Below are 6,000 nucleotides of genomic sequence, written 5' to 3'. Positions count from 1 at the left end.
GGCACTCCTGCACCTCAGTGGTGTGGCACCCAAGAGACATTACAAGGAACATAGCTCTTTGTCTCAAAGCAATATGTCTCAAATGGGCAAGATAGAGCCTTAAGCCTCTAGAACTCCCCTGTATTTACCCCCTGTCACCTTCTGCTCCCTCCTTTATACACACACAGTGGCACCTCTGTATTTTGGTCATCCCAGCTACAAGTGTTAGGACAAGGTCATACTATTTTTAAAAAACTTTGATAACTAACTTCTGATAACAAGACTTCAGTAACTAACCTTTCTGGTTGCCAAGAATAGTTCTGGAATCTCCACCCTCAGAGGTGTTCAAGACTCAGCTGGACAAGGCCCTGAGCTAGCTGATCTTGTTGGACCTTTTTTGAGTAGGGGGCTTGGACGAGATGATCTTCAGAGGGCCTTTCTAGACTAAATTTCTTTATGATTCTATGTTACGTATTTATTACTTTACGTGTCTTCTTGACATGCTAAAAAAATAATTACTTTCAAACACTCCTCCCAACATTTCTTATCTTACAGAAAACAGTCCACATGTCCCTCAAGGTACAGAGAAGTACTATAAAAATGAACTAGATATTTCTACAAAGCATGTCTGCTGATAACATGGAAGTCCTGTACCCATTCTAAGTCTTTCTAAAGTCCTAAAGAGAAAGACATGTACTTATCCTTTGCTCTCTTGCAACTCAAGGCCCATGCAGTATGTGAGAACTCTAAACACTGAGGTTGTAGGACAAGCTAGGAGACCCATGCTGACCTCAACAGCCTAAAGAATCACTTTTATTGTACAGTAACTGTTCTTTGAGAATGTGTTATTATGGATGCCACTATAGAAGATCAGTAAGCATTATCCTGTCAGAATAGCAGCTTTGAGAAAATCCAGCTCCCTTGAATACTGATTTATGTTACTGCATTCCCAAATTTAGTAACCAAGGAAAAGCTGGAGAGCTTGATACTGACATTCACACTTTCGGCCAAAATAACATGTATCAGGAAGAATAATTTGAAGTGGGAGATCTACAGAACTCTCTCAGAAGGGACTTCTGCACAAGTCTTACTATGTTTCAGTTCCTCTCTGGACTATCTAACCACTACACAAACTTTAAAACAGCAATACTATAAAATAAAAGAAAACTAAGAAGTACTTCTCTGTAAGTAAAAAAACATAGTCTAGAAAAGCTAAGTGAGAGGAAAACCTGTTCAAGGTGAGGCTGGAGAAGACTGTGGAGATTACGGCTTGTCTTATGAATGAAACTCCAAACTTTTTTTTGCCTGTATCAAGAACCTTCTTCATTTTGAAAAGTATCTTCTGACTTTCATGTCTTATCTCAAGACTTCCTGGTGATCCTGGAACAACTTTTTTGTAAAGCACTAGGATTTTATCACAGACAATTATCAGGTAAGGAGAAAGGAACAGGGTGTGATCTAGCCATGGCCCTGCGAGGTTTGGTGGAGGAGATCTGAAAACAGAGTAAGTATCTAACAGACTTGCACTACTCAGTTCAAAAGCCACCCATGCCACTGTATCACCTTCAAGCTTAAAAATCACTTCAGCTGGAAATCTCCTTAGACAGTATGAAACACTGGCATTTGTTTGCTACCATTCTTTTTATTGATTGTTATCACCTTTTATTATTTTCTCTTCCTTCTTTAATTTTATGCATTAATATTACAGTACCACCTATAGCAACAAATTAAAACTGCAGCTTCCATCAGAAACATGATCCTGTTATGCTAGGTTCTGCACAAATCTCACTGGTATTAAGATACAGTCCCTTGCTCAAAGTGGCAAAAATAAAGGTGACAGAAACAAAATCAAAGCAAAAAGAGGTGTCCCAGCTCATGCCACATGTCAATAGCAGAACAGGCTTCTTAATTCCAAGTCCAAGCACCACATTGCTTTACTTTTTTTCTTTGACACTTTGCCTTTTGCCTCTATGTCTCTTTTTCTCATACCTTACAGCTGAATATTTATGCCTGAGTGTGTGTGTGTGTGTGTGTGTGTGTCTCTGAATGCATGATCTATAACTCAACCAATTGTATGCAGACAATTTCAGTAGTTAGTATCTGTTTAAGCTTCAATTCTTTTATTAGTAGAAGCCTGGAGACAAAACAGCAGTACAGAGATATTATCTGACTTGGTCAAAAATAAGATTGGGTTAGAATACAGGCCTTTTGGTGCTCCAGTTATAAAACTGTTAGTTTTTATGAGCAGAAGCAAGAAATTACTACTCTTGGACAGATGTATCTGTAACCAGATTCTCACAATACCAAGGCCATGCTAATAAAACCTATCTGCCAGCATTCGGTGCCTCCCTAATATGACTACATAAAACAGGTCCATGAGTGGGCCAAATGAGCCCACAAGTCTGCAAAGAAACATCAAGTCCCCACTGGATAAGGCTTCTTCATGCACTGAAGTCAGTTACCATCCTGATAGGGGAACAAAAATAAATCAAAAGAGTTTCACTTTGTATGCATTCCTGGTCAGCACTAAACATCTTTCTGGGTAGCAAGTGAAAATATAGGAGATTTTAAATGCTTTCTTTGAAAGTAGAAAAATATATCTTTTAAGCAATCAAGCGTTAACTGTGAGAATTAAAAATATCTGTTCCATATGTTCAAGTCCCAAGTAAAGTAATATTAAGTATGTACAAGAAAGTTCAGGTAGGAAGAGCAAATGATTAAACTAAAAGTCCCTTGGGTCAAAATGCAAGAGTAGTGGACATAGATGAAGTACCAGGGAAAGGAGATGAAATACAAACAGGATGTGCTGCAGTGTCCAAATGAGACACATTACTAAAAAAAGTGTTGCATCATTAACCACTCCATCAACTGGCTCTGCCAAGGGCTGCAATGGACTTTCTATTGCCAACACCAAGTCCACTGACAGCACAGAGACCTTGGAGAATATGAGGATCTAAGATCACTCTCTTGTATGTTTACTAGTCTCACTTTAATACTTCAAAACAGAGGAGGGAGAAAATTCATAAGCAAACTTAAAGAGAAACAGCAGTTACAGTAGCAGCTGAAAAATAATTTCAGTTGTGTAATAGGCCTCTAAATATATGACTAAGATCAGCATCTTCTGTTAGGTCAGTTAGTTCCTTGTCTTCAGTGTGGTATGGTATGTGTTGTCCACCACACACAGTGGGGTGTGATACGTGTTGTCTACAAGTTTCACTGCTTTTGTTGCTGGTGCAGTGGTAGCTCTCTGGAAGTCATTTAGTGCTCTGAACGGAAAACATTCCAAGTCTTTCAATATCCCAAATGAATAATTCTGACCTGAACCCATACACTCAAGCTAAAGCGCTGAATGCCACCAATTTGTGCCGCAGTCCACAGAAACTGATAATCTTCAATTCCTCTAGAATCAGTCCCCAAATGATGAGCCCTGTTCCTTCTCCATGGCCTTCCCCAGTACAGAGCCCACTGTGTGACTTTCCTGAGCAGCTCCAGACTCCAATTTTAAGCACTGCTAGAACTATTAATTCAGAGATGGTAGTTCTAGATAAAAAATAAGTTTGTATAAACGCAGTTAAATGTTATCTGTAGGTAAGTGCATAGAAAATCCAGTGTCCATTGTAAAAATAATTAACTGCAGTGTTTTACAAAACAAAATATTTTCATTTCTTCAGAGCAATTTTAATCATTTTTTTCAGTTTGTTTAAAAATATTTATTCAGATCTAACAAAATTTATTCAATTTTTAAAATTACTATTTTTAAAGGGTGCCAGAAAAACACCATGGATTTGTCTGTTCTACTGCTAAGCAAATTCCATGTCAATTTTCAGACAAAATTCTTAGCAACTGGAAGAGTTAAAGGAAAAATACCTTTTATTCTTACTTTATGAAATACACAAAGCAAATGTGGATTATTTATATCTATTCTTTCATTTATATGTCAGTGAAGAAGCCGGTACCTCCTTTAGCATGGTTTATACCTTCATACACACACACACATACACAAAAAGCCACCAACAAGATCAAGAAAAACATGGTTAAAAATAGGATCCTCTTGACTGCAATCCCACAGAAACTAGCAAAAGGACTTGGAGACATGAAGCTCCTATTAGACTGTTTGTTTTTAATTGACTAGATTTCAAGTTGACAGTGGCCCTTTTAGCAGTGTACAGAACAAAACAGTACCACATGGCCAGCAGGATCCATTTTAAAGTGGTGCTCTCTTATGTCCCCTGCTGAGGACTGCACCATATGAGCCATCAGTAACGCCAAGTCAAAGGCCAAGCATCAATAAAGCTCTTGCTGTGATCAAGAATATGTAAACAATGGACCAGCCACTTCTAATGGTAGTTATAGCAGAGTTAAAGATGAAGTAGCACCTCCCTGACAGTTTTTTTTTCTCTGAAATGTTACAAAATATAATAGTTTATCTGGACACTGTTGTTGGCAGCAAATATCTTAGTGCAGACTGTACTCAGCACATAATTAATTAAGTGAATAGAATATGATAGAGACTACTTGTCTAGATATAAAGCCTGTGAAAGTCAGTGGGAACATTTCTATTCAATTCACTAGTCTCTGAGTTTGGTCTATAGTCAATACATTGTAGCCTAGATAACACAGTGATGAGAAATAAATAAATAACACACAAACATGTCCTCTCATCATATGTACTCTTAAAAGTGTGCTTTTATTTAGTAGTTCAACACAACTAGGCTAAGTTTCTCTTCATAGGTGTACGTGGGCATGGAGTTAAAAATTCCTGCAATGAAAATTCACTGAGAACAGGTTATTATTCCAGAAGGAAAAGACCCATAGAATTTAATAGGGATTGTTGCTTTTCTTCATCCTTCTTACATTCCTGCTATAGGATGGATTAAGCTTTCTGCAGGAAGGATTTACTTCTATATATCCTGGAACAGTTTCCCGAAATCCTGTTAGCTTCATTTTGCAGGGTCGTTTTCTCCACAATTCATGCACCTATAAGACTTAACTGGACAAATTAAGAAAATCATATAAACCCCCTTGCAAGGACATACTTTCCCTGAACTTAATCAACGATTTGTTGCCATCCATCCCTGCACATGATGCATCCCATTCTGTCATATTACCATTGACAAGAACATACACCACCACAAAAGAAGTTGATGGACATCTGCTCCAGAGCATTAGCTACCTTGCTCCATGCTCTTGAGATCTGACTGTGCCTTTTGACAGCTCTCCAAGTACATTTCCCCATTTCTAGAATGAAACTGAACCTTTGCACTTTATTATTATTATTATTGTTCTCTTTCAGCAAAAAGGTAATTGGGCATGAAAAGTTCAAATCCATTAAATAGAAACTCAATTTAAAAATATTTTCCATCCACCAAGCAAGGTCCTATTCATTATGCTGACACTGTACTCCACCTCTGTGCCAAGTGGATCACTCAGAGATGCCCCCCACCACTTTCCTGACATTTCGTGTGACAAGTAAATCTGCTGTGCACACATTGCTTTATAGGGCATCCCAGTTTTGTATAAATAAAAGCAACATTTTTTACAGCACCTTTAAATTCCCAAGGTGAAATCTGTAACAATTGAGATACTTCCAAGTAAACTATTTCTGCTTAGTCTCTCCTCTGGATATTGTGGCAGACAGACACACCTTCTGAGTTTTATTTCTGCTTCTTTACTCGCTTCAAGTTTTTGAACAGCCTCAGTCCCATTCAGATTACCCTACTGCTAATCACAAATCGTAAAATGTATTTACTTATCAAAACCAATAGCAGACACTTAAAATATAAATTGCATAGTTCTCTAGGAACCTCAATAGAAGAATTCAGATGTTGCAGTTACATGGTGCCTTATTAATTTTAAAAAGCAAAACAAAACATTTTAATGCTTCAGCAACAGGTTAAATAATGTTTTCACAAAGCTCACTTTTTCCGTAAGTTTTTCTTAGTACAAGTTTACTGTACAGAGACACTATTTGGCCTTAATATCCATTATAAATTTCTTCTTTAAAGCTAAATACTTTCCCCC

The sequence above is a fragment of the Athene noctua genome, chromosome 3, assembly GCF_965140245.1.
Source record: "Athene noctua chromosome 3, bAthNoc1.hap1.1, whole genome shotgun sequence".
Lineage (NCBI taxonomy): Eukaryota > Metazoa > Chordata > Aves > Strigiformes > Strigidae > Athene > Athene noctua.
Note: the sequence above shows the minus strand (reverse complement) of the source record.